Source organism: Danio rerio, chromosome 12 (genome assembly GCF_049306965.1).
Source record: "Danio rerio strain Tuebingen ecotype United States chromosome 12, GRCz12tu, whole genome shotgun sequence".
Taxonomy (NCBI): domain Eukaryota; kingdom Metazoa; phylum Chordata; class Actinopteri; order Cypriniformes; family Danionidae; genus Danio; species Danio rerio.
Window position 1 is genome coordinate 35,182,955 of NC_133187.1, and position 22,046 is coordinate 35,205,000.

Genomic DNA, 22,046 nt, shown 5'->3' on the forward strand with positions numbered 1-22,046 from the left:
CAAAGATGAATGATCTCTCAGGGATTGGAACGGAATGATTAAATACAGAATAGTAATTTTTTTTGGATCAACCAAAGCTGATTTAAGGTTGGTTTATACTTCTGTGTCAAGCAATATACTCCGGTGCAGCCTGTGCACCGTCGCATAGTCCTTGCTGTGGCTGACAACGACGAGCACCTCTCAAAAAATGTAAGTACACGCTTCAATGATGTGTAGCACAAGCTCTCTGATTGGTCGGCTTGGTAGTGGTGATGAGTGTCGGTGGCGCAGGTTACCACCGCTGAATGAGCAAGTTTGAGCTACTTATAGTGTTCAGAAAATAAAATAAAAAAAACTTGTGAAGAAACTTGACGCATAGAAACAAAAACCCACTGCCTGCTAGTGTTTCAGAAGTGTTATTGCAAAGCAACATTAACAGCGCGCAGAAGTATGCACAACTACGTGCAAGGCAGGCACTGTGGGTTACGTCAATCACTCGATGCAGAAGTATAAATTAGTCTCGTCATACGTGACGCGTATGTATCGCAAGCTCTGTGATTGGTCGGCTAGGTAGCTGTGACGAGTGTGGGCGGTGCTAAGAGTTGCATGCCCGATGGAGTGAGTGTTTACAAGTGTCGAGTCCAGTGAAGGAGCTCCAGATGGAAGCTTTTGGGTCACGGCAATCACTTGACGCAGAAGTATAAACCTGCCTTAACCTTTAAGCAGCTCAACTCAGCTATGATAGTAATGAGAAAGGTTTACTGAGCACCAAATTAGCATAGTTGATTTTTTTTCTGATTCATGAACACCGAAGAAGTAATGGCATTCATTCATTTATTCATTCATTTGTATTCCTTCGGCTTAGTCCCTTATTTATGAGGGGTTGCCACAGCGGAGTGAAGCGCCAACTATTCCGCCATATGTTTTATGCAGCGGATATCCTTCCAACCACAGCCTAGCACTGTGAAACACCTATACACTCTCACATTCACACACACACACACACTCATGCACTACAGACAATTTTTGTTTTACCCAATTCACCTATATTGCATGTCTTTGGCATGTGGGGGGAAGCCGGAGTACTCAAAGAAAGCCCACACGAACACGGGGAGAACAGTCAAATTCTGAAAGTAATGGCGAAGCAGTTGTTTTTCACTTTCTTAGTATAAAGGTCCCAATGTGCTTCAAGTGATATTGAAGATCCCTTAAGTAAATCCAAGAATTTTGTCCTGGTGCCTTTTTGACTTCATGTGCATAGAGATGTGAGGGTTTGTCTAAGCCTGAGACCACTGATAGGGATTTCTGTCTTTAAAGTACACAGAGCAGCTCCAAATCGGTTTGCACCGGTTGTGTTTGACATGAAATAAGAGCCAGGCTCCATTAATTAGCCGGGCACAAGCGGGGCTGCTGGGAAGGGAGGTGAAACTGTCCATCCCAGATCAGCCACACATCTCTTCCCACATCAGTGTGTTTTGATAACAGACTCTCAGAATTACACAGGCTCCTGGTGGACCACCTTCTCCATGCCGTCACAGGCAGCCTTGCTCATTATTCATCCTGCTGGAAAGAGAGAAAAAAAATCTAAAGCACAGGCATGAGGAACATTAGCACATAATCACCCGTGTGTCTGCAACAGACATATGAAAGCAGCTCATCTTTACTTTTTTTTTTGCATGAACGTATGAGGGGAGGAAGGGGGCTGGTGATGAAGTGTTTGTCAGAGTGTTTTGCGGGCCCACACAACAAGGCTTCAGGGAGAGATGGTGAAGAAGACACAGTGATAGACCCCCACCCTTCTTGCATTTTGACGCTTACCACCCCCTTTTCTCAAACCCTCATTCCCATGCTCGGCTTGTGGCAGAGAGTCATTTATACATGAGTGATTAGAGGCCTCACATCCAGAGGATATATTCATTTCCTCTAAATGAGCTTTTATTGTCTGACATTCTTTGCGTCGGGGTTAAACATAGCAGCCAGGGGGTGTGTTGGATCACATATGTAGGTGAATCAAACACAAATATGGTCATTTTTTACTTCAAATTCAAGTGGGAAAATGGAAATTACATTTTGAATGCAGAAATGTGAATAGTGTTTACATCATTTTGGATTTTTTTTCACAATAATGGCGGGTTTCATTATTAATCAGTTTGGATTTTTTATTGATTGATTTATTTTGTAATTATCCCTAATTCTCAGTGGTGTTTTTTGGCACACTAATACGTTTTGTTTTAATTACCATAAATTAAAGAAATTATAAATGCAGGAATTACTTCAAATAATTTTTATTTATTTTTTTGCATTCATTTTTAATAATAAACATTTTTTCATTTATTCATTAATTGTAACACTTCAGAGAGTCGTTTCAAAGATGGCCGCAGAGTGAAATGACTTGCCTGAGTTTTACTCAGCGGATGCCCTTCCAGCTACAACCCAGTACTGGGAAACACAACCCAGGCTCATTCCGATTACTAACCCCTTTACATTTCTGGAGAGAGAAAAATACATGTTTTTTGCAATTTTTGTTTTCATGAATCCACCAGAGGCTGCTGTGTATGCTTTTTCAGATCTCAGTTTTCTACCCCCACCATCCCCCTTCACTAAACCCAACCAATACTGTTTTAAAAAGCAATCCAGATAAAGAAAAGCCCCCTGATTTTTACCACATTTTCAGATATACCACATTCTCACCCTGTTATGTAGTTGTTTATTTTATTTTTTAGCTTCTGTTTTTGTCTTACCTGCTTTCTGCTTCACCGGACTCAAACCTCGATATCGTGGTCAACTCTGCGTCAAAAGTCCACTGGACAAACTCCTAACAGTGGAAAAGTCATACATACGGAGGTAAGCGGTCAGCTAGGAAAGAAACGCTGCCATACCGGCACATAGCGTTTGTTTTAAAGATGGAATGCAGCAGGATGAAATGCAATATTTTTAGAATGAGCCTATGTTGGGGAAACACCCATACTGTGCAATCTTGCATTCACACACACACACTCATACACGATGGCTCATTTTGGTTTACCAAATTCACCTATTTACCTTAATCTTCACGTTTGAGCGGGTGCAGCCATTTAAATGTTTTTGACTCGAGACTTCCGGTCTCATTAACTTTTATTCATTTTTAGAGTTAAAAACAGCTCGTTCTGCTGCTTGTTGTTGCAAACAAATTTTTTTTTATTTTATTATTCTACTTTTTATGTATAGTAATGAACACATTTGTTTGTAGACCGAGTAGTTTGAGTGTTTTCTGGCGTTTATTATTTCTAGTCATTTCTCCCGTAGGCAACAGAATCAGAAGTTCTAAAACAATCGCAAAAACGTGCAAACTTCCTTGTTGGAGAATAAGGTCAATAGTGCATGTCTTTGGTCTGAGGGGGAAACTGGAGCACCCAAAGGAAACCCACGCAAACATGGGGAGAGCATGCAAACTCCACACAGAAATGCCAACTGGTCCCGCGGCAGTTCTTGCTGTGATGTGACAGTGCTAACCACTGAGCCATCGTGCCGCTAGTTAGTAGTTTATTGCTAAAAGTCTTAGATAATGGTTTGCCAATAGCATGAATTGTACATTAAAATCAAGTGTGACTGAATTAATTTTTTTAAAAGTTACCAGTCAACTGTGAGCAGCACTGTTTTATCTACTTACCAGTGCTGCTTTTTATTCTCATTTGGCACTTGCTGGATGTTAATTTTAGCCCTTGCCTGGACATGTTCCTGACCATATGCAGTCCTTATTGTATAGTCCACAAACACAAACACTGATTATCCAACTCCTGAGCTGTTATATTTTGAGCTAGACTGAATGCAAAACAAATATTCATCAAGCGCCTTTTTCATGCCACACAAACAGCAGATATCAATACTGCACATCGGCCAAAAGTTTGAAAACCCAGCTGCCGTACGGTCTAAGAGAGCGCAGGCTTGAGTAATCCACTCAGCATGCTGACTCAGTTGCTCTCTTGTTAATTAATGAAATTGCTTGAACGGTTTCAGGTTGGTGACTCATTGGACTGGTACAGTCATTGATATCTTCCTGTAGAGCGTGGGCGTCAGGCAATGTGCAGAGCCATAGCACAGGATTGAGTGCTGAGCGCATGTGCTCGCATGGCGTGTTTATCCACTTCATTATTTAGTGTTAATTAAGTTGGAAGCCTTCACCAGTAAGGCAGAACAGTAGCATCTGCTGCGGGACAGAGAAAAAGAGGGGCGGACGAGCCTCCGAATTTGAGGCGAGGGGGCCTTTTTTCACAACCGAGAGGAACGGAAACGAGCGCCAACACGATAAGTCTTTAGTGGACCAATTAATGAACTATGTAAGGTGGGGAGGGGCCGGTGGGACAGGACAAAGCGCTGGCATCTGGGTGGGAAGCACATTACAAGAGCCTATTCTGCTGTTTGAACACCCATAAAAGGTGCATTAAAAAAAGGGAGGCCCTTTTTAACACTTCCCGGTTGTGTACTAGCCATCCCTCCGCACATGGGCATGACCATAGAGCAAAAAGCCTCCAATAAAGGTTTAATGGTCCTATAGTCACAGGACGGTCGCCTCGTGCTCCCCAAAGTCCCTGGACTCTAATCGCGCGCAATTAAAAGAGAATCGTGCGGGCAGGAAAACCGGCCAAATGCACCTTGGAGAGATCTTGTCAAGAGACAGAGGGGACCTCTAATGGCTTTTTAATGTAAATATTTGTTGACTTCAGCAACAGGCCTGTGGTATGTTAAAATCAGATTGAGGGAACCAGAGGAGTTCTTTCCTTTGCCAAATGTAATTATTTCCAGTGGCGAAAAAGTTTTCTCTCTGTAGAAGTGCCCTCAAAGGAGCAGCTGTTAACGTTTATTTGTGCTGAAAGGAGAGAGTGCATCTCTCCACTTTGAATCGGGGTGCAACCATAAGAAAGGTCAAGGGTCACTTTGGTCCGCAATCTTTCCTTATTTACTCTCTGTCTCTCTCTTGCCTACTTCTACCCTCCCTGTCCTGTCGGCAGAGATTGGCCGTGCATGAAGGTTCATCTGACAACTTCTGCGCAGGGAGGCCACGAGTAGCAACAATGCCGTCAGTTCCCACAAAACAAGCAAATTAGCATTACAAATCTGCCTGAATAACTGAAATGAAAATCAGTGGGAGAGTACATAAATAGCAGGTTACATCCTGACCACCTACGTAACCTGTGAAAGATTTCTGGACTTTAGCAAACAAATGGTCCAGCCCTCAGAATGCAAACATTTAGACTACGTCTTTGATAGTTCACATATTAAGACAGGGCCGGAGTGGGACTTCTTTTCAGCCCTGGAGTTTCAAGCCTCAGACTGGCCCACCTCAGATCACGACTGACTATATTAAAATAAGGTCATTTCCAATTCAGTTTCTAATTACACCATTAAGTCTTTTTTTGAGAAAACAGCTGCTTTAGAACTTCAAATGTTCAACAACCCAAACGGTATTATATGTCTCAACAATAAAAATGAAAATAATAACATACTCAGATGAGGATCAAACCCAGATCGGCGACGTTGTAATCTAACATGCTAACCACTGGACCGCAAAGGTTGTACAATGAAAGGTGACTTATATCATTATTAACCTGCAGACTGGTAATATATAAAAAGAGCAGAGCTGCGGTAAAATAATGAATAAGAAGACTGTGGTCAAGTAAATAAATTAATTCATTTAAAAAGTGTGACTGCTGAGAGCAACAGATTCTGGAGCTAGGGACACCGGCCCTCGCGGCCAAAAAACGGACCGGCCCACCGGGAATTCTCCCGATCCTCCCGATTAGCCAATCCGGGCCTGTATTAAGATGTTGACTGTTTTTATTAGCGTTCCTTATGCAATGTGGAGGAGAGATTTCCCTCATCCTATCCTGCTTTTAAAGTTCTGCTTTTAATGTCTAATAACCCAATGTAAAACTGAATCTCCTAAGAATTTGCAGCAGTACATTTAGGTACGTTCTCAATTAAAGATTCATGTTGCCAGCAGGCTCCAGAGGTGGATTATTTATTATATATTGGCATATGCTAATAAATATGCCTCAACATATTCAAAGCGTGCGTCAGATTAAAAATTGATATTGCTTGTGGCCCTCAGACACAGAATATGCATCTAGTGGCTTGGCCGTTTTATATAGCCTTGCTTACCCAAACCTAAAGACAGATGGGAATTCAGCCTAATCGAAGCTGTCACTTACTGCATTTAGATGCACTAAAATCTAATCTATCAGATGTGTTTGAAATCACATGCCTTTTTCATATTTAAGAAATTGGAAAATATTGTGCAGCACACAAGAGGAGTTTACGCAGTTGTCTACTGCTATTAATTCCATGCAAATCTGCCCGATACATTCATTGGAAGCTCATGTTTATGGGTGTCTCCTGAGACTGGCAGAGCATGTGCGTATCTGAACCACATACGGTCTGGGATCAAATACCATCTCATCTATCTTTGTGAGGGCTTGATTCTGACTGGGTTTGACAGCAGTGAGACTTCACTGTTTTTGGTATTGAGCAGAGAATAAACTGAAAACAAAGGTGCTGTGTGCTGTGTATGTTCACGTACGTGAAATAAGTGTATTTCACCGCGTACCCATGTATTGATACAGACCGTTTCAGGCTTTCCGGAAAGCTCAAGGGACAAAAGTGAGTATGAGGTATCTGAGATGAGAAATATTAAGCAGACATCTGAAAACGTGGCTGAGAGCAGTTTGGAAGTGCAGCGCCAGTGGTTACAAAGACTTAAGCAGACAAGACTGCCACCCTGTGGGCTGATAGTGGCAACACAGTCTTGAAGACACATGAGGAAGTACCTGGAATCTAAGGTTAGTGCTTTTTGGAGTACAAAATTGCTTGGATTGCTTGAGCTGAGCTGTTTTAATCCAAATTAAACACACCTGAACAAGCTTATCAAAGTCTTCTATAGTAGTACTTCTATATTTTTGAGCTAAACTCTACAGGAGAAGGATTGGACACACTTGGTAGATAGACCATGCACTCTATTTTCAGTGGTTTACAGCTTCGTTTACGTGTCTGTTTTGTTCCGTTACCAACCACACAGAAATGATAGTAAGTGAGATGGTATCAGACTCTCGATGCAATTCACTACAGACTCATTACCGTCAGTACATTGGTTTCAATTAATGCATGAGATAAGCTTAATCGCTCCCCAAAGACTGACTTTACACAACAAGCAAGTTGGTTGCATTTGATCCTTTTCCCATAACCGTTCGCTTCATTAAAACTTTCTCAGGGCGATGGATCGAAGCGCACCACAGTGGGCCAACAGACCTTCTACAGCAGCTCTAGTCCTCTCAGTTGCATTTTCACCAAGCAAATTGGGAATTTATGGCACTCACCAGCCTCTGAAAACAGATGGTAGCACACGAGTGAAGGACTTCAAGGACTAGCTGTAGACAGGTGAGCCACTACAGCGAGCACAAATTGTCCTTTCTCTTCTGAAAAGTGCTTAGCTTGTCTCCAAGAGAGGCTTGGGAAGGGTAATGACTGTTATATAGCTGGAGAGTGATGGAAAAAGGGTACAGCCGGACCATTTTGCTACCTTGCGCACTGAGCTTTTAGCTCTCTCTCTTCCTGTTATTTTCCTCTGCTTTTCCCCCTTTGTCTCTCAATGGCAGCCGTAAAGCCTGAGAGAGATGGAGAGATTCATAGAACAAGTTTGGCAATGAAGTGCAGAGGCAAAAGAGGTCATTTACAGACAACACGGCCTGTCAAGCGGAGCACAAGGAGAAAGGGGACTAGCGGAAAAAAGCAGACCCCTGTGTCAGGGAGAAAACTAGCGAGAGAAACCAGACGAGATATGCTGGGTGATCTCAGATGACTGGAGGGAAATCAGCAAACATAACAATGCATATGTCAAACAAATACACAGAACAGAGTACATTATTTTTTTTAAAAAGTGTTCTGACTGAGCAAACAGCTTGCATCAGAGCGGACCCAATGGATATTGGCTGTAAATGTTTGGATCAAATGCATTTAAATTGTTTAAGCTTTCTAAAAGTTTCAGCTTACATTTTTTGTGGTGTTTGCAATTGAAAAGAGGGGAACTTTGGGATTTAAGGGTGTGCTTCACCTAAAGATATTTTTCTTCATAGATTATTGAGTTTTTTTGTGTGTAGAGCTTACAGTGCTATACTCACTCAGTGGTCTTTTGTGGACAAACGTTTGACTTGTGTTTGCAGCAAGATACATGCAAAGAGAAAATCAGCCTCCACAATGAACGTTTGATCTGTTTTTACGTGTGATTTAGTCATTTATTTCTTTTTAAGAAAGTGAGGTGGTGTATTTCTACCAGGGGTGCATTTCTCAAACAATGACAAAACTCGCGGCTGAACTATCATAGTACAATACATTGTTTGGGAAAAGATCGGCATAAAGGGTTTTGTTAAAGGGGTTTGTTTTCCTTTAAATGTTTTGTTGTTTTCTTGTGGAAAGATATTTTGGTTTTAAATCATTGCAAATATTAATTTGGAAACTATTGTATTTGAAATGGGCAACGCGGTAGCGAAGCACGTTTGCCTCACAGCAAGCGGGTGGCTGGTTCAAGCCTCGGCTAGGTCAGTTGGCATTTCTGTGTGGAGTTTGCATGTTCGTGTGGGTTTCCTCCGGGTGCTCCGGTTTAAATAGAATCTGGATGCAGCCTTTATGATGCAAGCTGAGATTGCATTACTCACCACTCACTATGTAGTGCACTCGATGGAGTGAGTGATGTCACTGTGATGGTTAGGGGTGGGGTTAGGTGAATGCATTAAAAAGCATTGGATGCAGCTCTGAGTGCACTTCACCAGGTCTGCATCTAGACCCCTCTCCCGGTTTCCACCACAGTACAAAGACATGTAGTACAGGTAACTAGCTAAAACTGACCATAGTGTATGAGTGTGTGTGTATGGGTGTTTTCCAGTGATGGGCTGCGGCTAAAAGAGCATCCGCTGTGTAAAAAAATATGCTGGAAAAGTTGGAGGTTCATTCCGCTGTGGTGACCCCAGATTAATAAAGGGACTAAGCCGAAAAGAAAATGAATGAATGAATGAATGTATTTGCAATAGGATAACAGTGACACCTACAGGTGATAGAGAGATAGCTTTAGTTTACTGTTACGTGATCTTGCATGTGTTCATGATTGACCCAGCTGGTCCAATCAAAGGATCCTAAGTCTATATATATATATATATATATATATATATATATATATATATATATATATATATATATATATATATATATATATATATATATATATATATATACTCATTTCCTTTCTAACGGCTCCATTATGACATCTTCATGTTATTTTAAGAGTTCACACTTAGCTCACGATTTATACATAGCTTGTTTGGCATGCTGTCCCGGGAGAGAGCCCTGAGGTCAAGGGATCCTCAAGCTCAGGTCCTCCCCTTAAAATAACATGAAGATGTCATAATGGAGCCGTTACATCCATCCATTCTTTAGAGAAGAACCCCATCATTTCCTTGTGCAAATCATATTATTTTACAACCACGTGCATTTTTAAAACATACAATATTAGTTTTGGTAAAAACATGCTCTCGTTTTCCATATTTATTGAAATGTATGTAAATGGCACATATGGGCCTTTGTTTTCTTTACAAATATTATTAAGAACATTTCACATTTCTATTCTAAAACATAAAATCACTTACAAAAGCTAACTCGTATTCTAATACCATATCTATATTATATAAATAAAAGAATAAATAAAGAAGCTATTTATTAAGAAATGAAATTTAATATTTTTTATTTATTAGGAAATTAAATAAATCCTACTTTAATAATATTATTAATAATGATGATGATGATGATTATTATTATTATTATTATTATTATTATTATTATTGTTGTTGTTGTTAATATTATTATTATTATTAAGTAAAATATTGTTTGTTTGTTTTTGTTTTTTGTTTTTTTAAGTCTACTTTTACAATTTGGCACATTCAAGCCACTGCAGAAATGTTCTATCCAACAGGCCCATGTACAGTACAGATACTTAATAAATAGCCTACTTTGAATTTAACACATTAACGTATGCTATATATTTATGATTTCATAAGCTTCGGAGACATACCTTAAATTCCACTTTTAAACCTATAGCTTTCATCATGAGCCACAGCTGTGTTCAAAATGGCATAAATGTTTTCAAAGTGCAATAGGAAAGCAGACTTTTTTTTAATCATGCAATTTCCAAGATTAAATGTTAGAATGTTCTAAAGGAATTGGGCATGGGGGGGGGGGTAACTGGGAATAGAACACACCCAGGAACTAACTACAGCTCTAGAGATGTAGTTACAAGAATACAATTTTGCGATACAGTTTGCGAATTTTCGTTGGAATGATGGTTTTAGGAAATGCCAAATCAACAAACTATGTTTGTAACCACAGATCTTGCAACCTTATGATGGTTTTCGTGATCGGAGCCAAGACAAATGCACTGTCCTACCCTAGGTGGACTTTGGTCTATTTTCTTCTGTGTTAGACTTGGTCTATTTTCTTCTCTTGCCCAAGCCATCCTAATCCTCAACCACGACACTATGCCATTTGAAATTATTATTATTATTCTTAGACCATATACAATTGATTTCTTTATTTTATTGAGCAATATACAAAATTATGGTATTAATTATTGTAATGATTAGATCAACTCATTTAAAAATTATAGATCAACAAAAAGTGCAGATTAACTTTTCCGCATATTTTTGATAACTGTAGTGTTCACCATATACACAACACCTGCTTTTCCTGCTTTTGTTTTTGATTATAATAAGATGCACAATTTGTAACAATAATTATTGTCTTAACGCTATACAAGTATACTTTAATTGACTTGAATTATATTTTGGAAGACATTTAGATTTCTCATATCTTTCTGCGCCACTCTCCAGCATTCAGAGCCATACAACAATGACTCAACAATGTTGTTTTGTGTACAATTTGGTTTTGTTGATAGGCTGTATCATTTTGATTTCCAGATACATACAAATCTGTCTAATAAGCTTTGAGCCTTATCAGGACGTGCATTTATATCCTTGCTTGCTGCATTGTCCGTGCTAAATAGTCTTCTCCGGTAGGGAAATTCCACTACTATCTCAAGTCTTTCAGATATTAATATAGAGACATTGTAAAAAATATTATGGAAATCAAATCATTTGCCAAAATGAGATGAATATGATTACAAAGTCTGATCACTTAAAATATTTAAAATAAAGTAATGTATGTATTCAACTGATCAGAAGTGACACTTAAGAGTATTTTTAATGAAAAAGAAATTACTTTCAAAAAATATAATATACTCTATTCAAAATTGCATTAATCAAATTATACCCCTAAAAAGTTCATAGAAGACGTCTTGTTTTAAAATGAAATCTGCTCAGTGCACTCACAACCCCAATTTATGTAGTAACTTGCAAGAAACACACATTTTCAGCAAGAGTGTGTGGAATCTACTGTGTAAGCCTGTCACAATAATCAATATATCAACTTATTGTGGAACAAATGTCCTCAATCAATTTTGATGACAGAATCTTTACATATGGGGCGCCACAGTAGTGAAGTGGGTAGCACAATTGCCTAACAGCATGAAGATTGCTGGTTTGAGCCCTGGAAAGGTCAGTTGGCATTTCTGTGTGAAGTTTGCACGTTCTCCCAGTGTTGGAGTGGGTTTCCTCTGGGTGCTCAGGTTTCTCCCACAGTCCAAAGACATGTGCTATAGGTGAATTGGGTAAGCTAAATTGTCCATAGTGTATGTGTGTGAATGGGTGAGTATGGATGTTTCCCAGTGATGGCGCTATCGTTAATAGGGATGCAATGATAAGCCGATTTCACTATTAACCATTCTTAAATTCATGGGGCTTCTCAACGTTGCGTATGTGTTGCACGGAACAAAATTGCTGCAACTAAGTTGGTTGGGTTTAGGGAAGTAAGTGGGCGAGCATGTAAATCAGTAAAATTGGTTGGGTTTAGGGAAGGAGGAGGGCGGGTCAGTCGATTAGCCGGTCACCCAGTCAATCATTCAGTCGTTCAGTCAGACAGATGGTCGGTCGACAGCGGCCTCTGGTGGGCCTTTGGCGCGAATGGCACTTACGAGAGACGTTTGAGATACGAAAAAGCGCGCACAGTGGCCTCTCGTGGATTCGCGAAAACAAAAACTGCAAAAAATACTTACCTCCCGGGACGTATTTCGCGGTCTCCAGAAACGTCCACGTGACTACGTTTTCAGAATGAGCCTGGGTTGCAACGATACGTTAGACAAATTAGTACAAATTAATAAAACTATTATGAATGTATGGACGCAGATAATAACAACAATTCATTTAAATTCTTAGCTAATATATAGCTTAAATTAACGTTAGACAAATACTGTTTTTTATTTATACTTATGTTTATTTATTTATTCATTTTTCTGTCAAACATAAAATTATCATTCATGATTAAATAAAAAACTTTTCAAAAATAAAAACAGTCTAAATAGAGAAATGAACTATTGTTTTTTATTTATTAATATTTTGTGCTGTATTTTGGTTATTAAGCAGCAATATACAACACTCTAAAATATAAGCAGTTTTCTTGTGATCGTCTCAACAAGTAGTGCTTTGAATTTTAAAAATGCATAATAATCATGATAACCGTGAAACCATGATTAATCTTCAGACTATAATCGTACAACCAAAATTTATCGTCATTGCATCCCTAATTGTTATGCAATTTAAAACAACATATGAATGTGTTTGAATTTAAATATCTCGCCTACTTAAGCAATACACTGATTTTGTTGTGCTTTAAAATACAACATTTGAATGTTTGTAAAAGAAGCCACAATGTGTACAATGCAGTGAGGTTATGTAGTTTCAAAATCTAACATATTAACGTTTTAATGTAGAAAAAGCCAATGTGGGTGTCTTAAGGAGCAAAATTACAGCATATGAGCTCTTATATTGCTGTTGTGTCATCACTCAAATCTCTCCGGCCCAACATTTGGAATGCTTTTTGTAAACTGGCCCCCAGGACAAACTAATTGAATGGCCTTAACGTAATGTTTGTAACACTGATAATTCTCATGCTGTTTATGTTGGTTGGTTCATCACCCACAGTCATCTTATGACTTCAATATATTGTGAATATATAGTGCATAAGCTATATAGTTTATTTGATGGTGATTTTCTCTTCTTTTTGAAACTTGACAGCCCCAGTCCTCTTTTACTTAAATGGAAAAACTCAGCATGTAGACGAATGATTTATATTCCACAGTCAATCAGTCATACAGGATCTAAAAAGCACGTGAGCAAGTAACTGATCACTTTAAATCATCATTTTAAAGCGAACTTAAATTTTAGCCACAGGTTGTGCCAAGTGATTCTCACCGTGATGTGTGCTGTAAGTCATTTTGGTTAGAAGCATCTGCTAAATGTCTGCTTGATCTCTTGGACACCACATCAACCTTACACATTTATCTATAGTATTTAACCTCCATTCTAATTGGCTAATTAATTAGGAACTATTTACAATGATGACCTGGCGAGATACAAAGATACGAAGCCACATGGCCACAAATGCACGGTGGATTTAGAATCTCTGTCCGAGCCAGTGATATCTGGCTGCTTAATCTCAAACTCACTCCAGCCAAACCACACTTTTTCTTTTTTCTTCCTGGGCATTTCTCTCTGATTTTGGATTCTGCTTGGCTCAGAGCTTTCCTCATAGCTGTGTTAATTACTTGGAGCTTTGTAATCCTTTTTTATGCCTTATTTATCCTTCTGTGGTCTTGGCTTGTTGATAAAAGCGTTATAAATCATTTTGCATATCTCCATCAAGGCGGCAAAAGGCGGAATCAGAGAAGTAGACAAGAATCTTGTCGTTTTTTTTTTTTTTTTCTTGCTTATGTAATATTTGCTCCTCGTTTCTGCTAGTGGCTCGATGGCAGAGCTCCAGGACTTACGCTGAAAATCTAATTTGAGAGGATAGTAAAGGAGCCAAGAGCCAAACATAAATCTGCCGGACCATAGTGCTGGATGAGCATGAGCTTTCCACTATCATTGCTCCACATCTCATGACCAATCCCTCTCCCTTACTGTCTTTCTCTCTTTTCCTACACGTTCTGTCCGTCTTTCTCTCTTTCTTTTAAAATGTGCATTGTTTTCTTTCTCTCCTCATTTTCTCTCTCTTGTCAATACTCGCTTCTTTATTTTATGCATTATTTATTAGTAGTATTTATTTACATTACAACCCCTAATTAGAATAGGGTTGGGATAGTATGGAAAACGCAAATAAAAAAGACAGTAGTAAATTCTAAGTTTTCTTTGACTTGTATTTCATTGCAGACAATAAAACAAACATTATTTAATGTGTTCCTCATGATTTTTATTGTTGTTTTTTTTGTTTTTTGTTTTTTCAAAATAAGCACGTATTTTAATTTTGATTCTTTCAACACATTTCAAAAAAGTTTTGGAGCAGTTTTGGGCTAGTAATCAGGTAAATTGGTTAAATAATGATGTGATTTGAAACAGGTGATGTCAACAGGTGACATGGGTGCAAGCCTAAGCTGAACTATCGTAATCCCCAATCCCTCAGGCGGCTCCTCATCCAGAATCTTCATTTATCTATAAGCGATATCACCACATGGGTTTAGGACTACTTTGGCAATCATTGGTCAAGTACCACAATATGTGGTTCCTTCTACAAATGGCAGTTAAATCTGTACTATGCCAAAATAAAGCCCTGTGTTAACAGTGTCCAGAAGCGCCGTCTACTTCTCTAGGCTCAGAGGCATCTGGGATGAACCATCAGACAGTGGAAATGTGTAGTGTGCTCAGATGAATCAGTATTTCAGATTTTTTGGGGGGAGAAATGGACGTTGTGTGCTCCGGACCAAAGAAGAAAAGGATCTGTTACCAGCAACAAATACAAAAGCAAAATTCTGTCATAGTATTGGGTTGTGTCAGTGCCCTTGGCAAAGGTAACTTGCACTTTTGTGATGGCACCATCATTGCTGTACATGGAGACTTTGGAGCACAACATGCTGTCTTCTTTTTCAGTTATGTCCATTTCAACAAGACAATGCAAAACCACATTCTGTACATAACAAAGTCCTGGCTGCGGAGCAAGAGGATACAATTACTTGACTGGCCTGCCTGCAGTCCCGGCCTGTCTCCAATAAAGAATGTGTGGCGCATTTTTTAGTGCAAAAAGCAACAACAACGACCCCGTACTGTTGCCCACTTTAAGACTTGTTTGCAGGAAGAATGGGACAAAATTACACCTGAAACACTTCATCATTTCATGTCTTCACTCCAAAAAACATATTTTAAATGCTGTGAAAAGGAATGGCAACATTACAAAATGGTAAATACTTTACTGCTCCAACTTTTTGGAATCATGAGGAATACATTTATCAATGGGCTGTTGTACTGTCTGCAATAAAATACAAGTCAAAGTAAATTTAGAAATCACTTGGTCCTTTTTTTTTTTGCGTTTTCCATATTGTTCCATACTGTCCTAAATTTTAGTTAGGTGTCACTTGTTTTTTGCCAACAAGTGTATACATTTTGAATGACCACATTCCTTCAAAGATAGCTATCGAAAATATCCTATACACTTATTTTCTCATAAACACAGAACAAACAACACTATTTATACACACATAGACTTATCTAACAACATACCTAGTTTACTTTCAACTGGCATATAATATACCACAGCGGAATGAACTTAGCCAACTTATCCAGCATATGTGTTACGCAGTGAATGCCCGTCCAGCTATAACCCATCACTATCATTCACACTAAGGACTCTAAGGACAATTTAGCTTACCCAATTCAACTATACCGCATGTATTTGGATTGTGGGAGAAACCGAAGCACCCGGAGGAAACCCATGCGAGCACGGGGAAAACATGCTAACTCCACTCAGAAATTACAACTGACCCAGGGCTCGAACCAGCAACCTTCTTGCTGTGAGGCTATTGTGCTATTTGTCAATTTTTAGATTGTTATTCTCTATTTACTTTTCAATTTTTTAATTCCCTTAATATCTGTGTTGTTGTCCTGGCATTGTCAATCTGTCGCACTCTGGAAACTTCTGTCAGGAAAACAAATCCCTGTGTAAACATACCCGGCAATAAAGCTGCTTCTGATTCTGAAAAAGTAAGAATTAAAATGTTGGACGCACCTTAAATTGTAATTCATTAAAGCACATAGCCTATATTTGCAGCGTGTTTATAGGCTTTCATAAATGGGGAATGTCTCTTTGGTTTTATTACAAGCTGTTCACTCATTGTCAATAAAAACACAATTAATACATAACAATTCTAGATGCAGTAGTAAACTAAATGAGAGAACTCAAACTAGTAATATAAGCAGACGAGATAATAGTGAAACAATAATTAATAGTATAGAGGAGAATCTGAATTACACAAATAATTTGAAAAATAACAAGGGGAAAATGTTTGATAATAGTATAAAACCTAATGTCCACTCACTATTACATGCACCGTTGCGGCTTTTGTCTCACGCATTGAAACTGTGACACGCTGTGTTAGTGTTAGCTTAACCGGCTTAAAAGAAAATCACTCTCGGATGACACCTTAAAAGCACTTTGAAAGCGAAAGAAAGTGGGCTGTTCAGTTGAGTGCACAGAAAGAGCGTGCGCCTGCTGAGTAAACAGCCTCCTCCTCTCCACAGCATCTGATGGCCCATCCAGATAAAGAGGCATCACACATCCTCAGCATTTTACCCCAGTGCTCTTTAATGGCCACCACAAACTTTGAATCCATTGCCTTGTCGATGCATTTATGTAGCTGCAATCTAGGACCTGATGACTATAGTTTTTGTAGACAAAATAGCCTTGGCGTTGACTAGACTGAAAACTGAATTTAAAGCTATTGGGTCTTTCCTGGGTGACTGCTGACTGTTGACACACTCATTTTTCTGGAATGTCTTTAGATCATTATCTCAAATTAAGTATATTCGTTGTGAATGGCCGCATAAATTCCTGGACACAGCAATCGAAAAGATCCCGAAGACTTATTTATACAGAAAAAGAAAGAATTAAACTGTTGTGTACGCTATAAACTGCAATTAATAATGTAAAGTGCTTTGCCATCAGCAAGTTAGACTGTAAAAGTAAAAGGTTTCCAGAAGAAGTGAGTGCTGCTGGAGATTCAGGGACTCTCATTTATACTGAGAACAGGATTTGATCCAGGCTGGGAGATAAATCTGTGGAAAATGGAGAACACTTATCAAGTCTAATCACAAGACGGAGACAAAAAGTGCAAAACTGATTCCGCAGACAGGCCAGAAGTTGCTGCTGCTGCTGAATGTTTAGGAATAGATTGGCCAAAAATGAGCATTTTGTCATCATTTACTCATCCCCGGTGTCATTCCAGTGCCCATATTTTCTTTCTCCTCTAAACCCCCCCCAAGAAAGCATTTTCAAGCTTCTGTTTTATATAAAGGGAAAGTGGTGATTTATACCGGCAATTCCAAAAAGGCCAGGAAAGTTTAATAAAAAATTGTATCGTATGTCATTGTGTCGTATTCTCTATTCTTCTAATCAGACATTTTAGTATTGCTTTAAACTTGAACTGTGTTCAATGCTATCAAATTTACGCTTTAAAGGTCAATGCAATTGATGGTCCCAATTAAATATATTTCATTTCACTGTATGGTAGTACAAATCACGTACAAGCAATTCCAGATATTAGAAATAAAATGATTTTAAATGATCAGCTAAATGTCTTTACATTTCTGTTTTAAGATCATTCACTATTAAAAGTTGAGTTTGCTCAGAAATGATTGACCACTGTATGATGTGGCGGGGAAAGATATTTTGAAGAATGTTGGTGAAACCATTTTGACTTTCGTTGTATTCACAAAATAAATTAGACATTTCTCTAAACACTTTTATTAATTAGGGTTAATGAGCAGCCGCAGACTGAACTGTAAAGGCTTATCTCCGTTTGCAGAGTAAAGCTGAGGTCACACTAGAGTTTGTGTGTGCGAAGTTCTGTCATACAGCACTGTGAAAAGGGGCGGGAATAAAACAAGATTAATAGACAATAAAAAAAGCAAGCGATTGCTCTGTTTTAAATTTCTGTCCTGAGAGGTCATGTTTTGATCCTCGATTGGTTTCACGCAGTCAGGTGATGCGATTTCGCAGGTCAGAGTTTACCAAGCTTGAACTGTGCACCACAGCAACCTGCGAAACTTGCAGGTTCATTCGCGTGCGTATGAATGAAAGTCTATGGGAGTAAATGCACAGTGTGACCACAGCTTTACTCAATATATTATTTCGTTATAAGCAGCAGACAAGTGCAAAAGGGGGTTTGGGTGCTAGAGCACCTGCTCTTTTTCTCTCGTAGAGTTCTTCTTCCTTTGCACACGGATCCCCTATCCGCAACACCCACAACGTTTTTCGGCTTCGCGATCAACCCGTGTCTCAATCGTTAACCAGATTCGTTAACAAGCACCAGTTATGCTTTCAAAATCTTTCTGTGCTACTGTAATCGCCCTGTGTGCCATTATACTGTGCTGCTGAGGGGTAGATGATGTTTGCAGCACAGAATGATGACGCTTGTCGCTCAAAGTTTATGTAAAAGTCACATGAAATCCAACATAACAGTTCACACTGCGGTCGCATTGCAAAATATCAGATCTGTGTCTGATTTAAGACTACATATGAAAGTGGCACAGATCTGACCCGAAAAGATCAGATTCCATACGGTTTAAGCTGTTCACACTGTCATTACCTGAGTCACATGATTGGGAAAAAATCAGATTCGTGCCACATTTGCCTGCAGTGTGAACGTAGAGAGTTAGCTTGTTCTTCTTGTGTTGACATCGGTTTCCTCAATGTGCCCCGGTTTCCCCCACAGTCCAAAGACATGCGCTATAGGTGAATTGAATAAACTAAATTGTCCATAGAGTATGTGTGTGAATGAGTGTGTATGGATATTTTCCATGGGTTGCAGCTGGAAAGGCATCCACTGCGTAAAACATGCTGGATAAGTTGGCGGTTCATTCCACTGCGACGAGCAGAGATTAATAAAGGGACTAAGCCGAAAAGAAAATGAATGAATGAATTTTCTTTTATCCATAAGAAAATTGGGTTTGACGTGCGAGTATATGGTGTAATTTACTTGGGTCATTTTTAACTCTACCGCTAGATGGCGACAAGTAGCTATTTTGGTATAAAAAGTGATTTAAAAGGCATGAAACAAAACAAAACAATCACCAAATCCAATGCATAACACGATACCAAAGTTTGTCACTGCACGTGTTTCACACGGAATAGCTTAAATGTTACCCAAATTCATTCTGGTGATGTCTGACATCCAGTTTTATATCTAAGAATGTATTGGTGTGAATCGATAGTCAGTCAGCAGCAATGACTGTAAGGGTTACTGAAACAGCATCGTAACAGGTTTCTAGGTTTCCTCTCTTTTTTACCTAGATGTTCTCTGATGAAATCTATTCTCATGTGCTTTCTCTCTTTTATCAGAAATGTGAACAGCTGCAGGGGCACAGCAGGACCACCAAATCCGACACGGCACCATACAGGTTACCAAAATCCAGTAATCCACCTCTGTTTTACACAGAATGACTTTAAAGTTACGCGAATTTAGCCTGACGACATCTAACCTTCTCTTTTATATCAGAAAAAAAGATAAACAATTTGCTCTGTTATGAACAGCTGCAGGGTCAGCCACGGCAGCATCGTATTTTTACGCCTCTCTTTTTCACACAGACTCGCTTTAATGTTGCACAACTTCATTTTGGTGGCGTTTGACTCCCTCTGTTTTATATCCTCCCAAAATATCTCTAATATCAACAGCTGCAGAAATACACCAGGGTCACAAAATGCAATAGGGCAACATAACATAACATGAACAAAATCTGTACTTTCCCTCTGTTTTTACACAAAATGTATTTAATGCTACCAAGATTTAAATCTATGTATCTGTATGCAATTTAGCTGGTGATGTTTAAACTTCTATCTACGCTGTTAAAATGATATGACAAAAAGTCACACCAATCAAATATTTTTTTAAATATTTAAATAGTTTAGTCATACAAAGGTAGTTCATATTTTTATTCAGTTTGACTAATGTAAGTTGATATAACTAGAAAAGTTAAATTGATGAAGCTAATATATATATATATATATATATATATATATATATATATATATATATATATATATATATATATATATATATATATATATATATATATTGTAGCTGTAGACATAAAGTAGGGTCATAAAATGTTATTATAAGTGTGACTCTAACTGCTCTATATGTGTCTTTTATTCAAAGAAAATCATACAAAACATTTAAAAGTTTATACCTTCACCGGCCATTTTATTAGGTACACCTGTTCAAATACTTGCTAACGTTTATTTTTAATAAGCTACAATCACATGGCTGCAACTTAATGCATTTAGGCATGTCAAGACGAACTGCTGCTTTTTAAACCGAGCATCAGAATATGGAAGACGGGTGATTTAAGTGACTTTACACGTGGCATAGTTGTTGGCGCCAGATAGACTGGTCTGAGTATTTCAGAAACTGCTGATATACTAGGATTTTCATGCACAACCATCTCTAGTGTTTACAGAGAATGGTCAGAATAAGAGAAAATATCCAGTGAGCGGCACGTATGTGGGCGCATTTGTCTTGTTGATGCCAGAGGTCAGAGAATGGCCAGATGATTGGAGCTGAAAGAAAGGCAACAGTAACTTAAATAACCACTCATTACTACTGATGTATGCAGAAGAGCATCTCTGAACGCACAACATGTCTAACCTTGAGGTGGATGGGCTACAGAAGCAGAAAACAACACCGGGTGCCACTCCTGTCTGCAAAGAACAGGAAACTGAAGCTACAATTTGCACAGGCTCACCAAAATTGCATAATAGAAGATTGAAAAAACGTTGCCTGGTCTGATGAGTCTCAATTTCTACTGCGACATTCGGATGGTAGGGTCAAAATTTAGGCGTCAACAACACAAAAGCATGGATCCATCCCGCCTTGTATGAACGGTTCAGGCTGCTGGTGGTGTAATGGTGTTATTTTCTTGGCATACTTTGGGTCTGTTAGTACCAATTGAGCATTGTGTCATTGCCACTGCCTACTTGTGTATTGTTGCTGACCATGTACATCACCAGAACTCAATCCAATAGAGCACCATTTGGCATGTGGTGAAACAGGAGATTCACATCATGAATGTGCAGCTGACAAATCTGCAGCAACTGCGTGATGCTATCATGTCAATATGGACCAAAATCTCTGAGGAATATTTCCAGTACCTTGTTGAATCTATGCCATGAAGGATTAAAGCAGTTCTGTAGGCAAAAGTGGGTCCAACCTTGTACTAGTAAGGTGCACTTAATAAAGTGGCTGGTGATTGTTCATGCATAGTAAGTTGTAAGTGGCCGGTGAGTGTACAGTATATCATCAGTGTAAGTTTAAGGAGCATTACAGCAGTCTGTCGGAATAAAATGAAAAATGGACTGGGTTATTTTATTCATGTATTTGATGCATAAATAAAATTCAGAGAAGGAAAATACACACAAACAATAATAAATAATGACCAAGCAATAGGACACTTGCAACGTGTTAAACCTGTTTTACAGCACCATTTAATCAGCGTTCATTTTTAACATTTAATGAACAATTTTGTCTGACAAAACTGACACAAGATTTACAGAAGAACAATAATAATCATAAATGTAAAACCTGTTAGTGTTTTTAGCTATGTTTGTTAAGTTATTCACCTAAGTAACCTCCTGGTTTGTTTAAATGCTTTAAAATATTGAGCTTTGGTTAAGAACTAACTGTCCAGTTAAATTTTGTTTACACAGTCACTTTGTCTTAGGAAAATATTTTTACAAAGTGAAACACATTATGGGATTAATTTATCAGTTTGCTAAAAGAATGCACACTGTTGATGATATGACAATAAAGTCTTACAGTAAATTACAAATTTCCTACTGTAAATTAGTTATTCAACAAAATATTTCACTTTCACATACTTTATGAATATAATTTCATC

The 22,046-nt window shown here is 38.6% G+C and overlaps 1 long non-coding RNA gene across 2 annotated transcripts in view; it reads left to right on the top strand.

The window, feature by feature from the left end:
- Positions 1 to 6,737: 6,737 nt before the first annotated feature.
- The window catches only part of LOC141376838 (uncharacterized), a 35,215-nt gene continuing 19,906 nt past the window's right edge, over positions 6,738 to 22,046 (top strand). The window contains exons 1-3 of one of the 2 annotated variants that reach the window (XR_012388092.1): positions 6,738 to 6,794; positions 7,223 to 7,389; positions 19,492 to 19,550. This is a non-coding gene — a long non-coding RNA (uncharacterized lncRNA). Of the gene's footprint in view, positions 6,795 to 7,222; positions 7,390 to 19,208; positions 19,414 to 19,491; positions 19,551 to 22,046 lie in introns of those variants that run through there. The other variant, XR_012388091.1, reaches the window with a different exon arrangement.